Genomic DNA, 780 nt, shown 5'->3' on the forward strand with positions numbered 1-780 from the left:
GAATGTTGTTCAGAATATATGGAATGTTTGGAGCTTCTGGTTTAATGTTCTTTCAGTGACAGTAGATACCCACACACACCCACACACACATTTTTGTGATATTTTGAGCGACATAGGTGAATATAAAAAAAAATAGAGATGTGCATTAAAATAAAGGGTTCAAATTTCATCCCAGAAAAGATTTTGCCCACAGAGTGAAGAATGCACTGAAAACTACACTAATAATACATGAATCAAGTGTCGATAAAGAACACACACAAAAAAGGTAATAAAAAAAGGATGAAAATTAATATGAGGGCATAAAACAGTGTAATTTGTTCAAATGATATTAAATAAAAATATAAGAATTTCTTTTCTTTTCTATTTTAAACAAACTGCAGAGGGCTGCGTAATTTGTACTGTTAAAATGAAAACCTGGAAGAAAATATTATAAAATAATATAATAATAATTATAATTTTATACAATATTATAATTATTTATTAAAGGCATCAAAATTTTATTGAATTACTTTTAATATATATATATTTTTTATTGCTACATATATTTTCATGTTTGAACTTCTTAAAACACTATTGTTAGCAGGTGTTCATTTTTCTTTTGCTGGATTCAAACTAATTATTAACACATCGAGAGTAAACACCTGAAACTTGGCAGGTGGCTCTGGACTTACGGAAACTATTCGAGGTGGATTTACGGTACCTGAGCTGAACTTTAGTGTGCAGTAAATGTGTTTATTTTTGCCATGTAGGTTTACTATATTGATTAGTGAGGATCTTTGG

Source organism: Silurus aristotelis (genome assembly GCF_946808225.1).
Source record: "Silurus aristotelis genome assembly, chromosome: 27".
Taxonomy (NCBI): Eukaryota; Metazoa; Chordata; class Actinopteri; order Siluriformes; family Siluridae; genus Silurus; species Silurus aristotelis.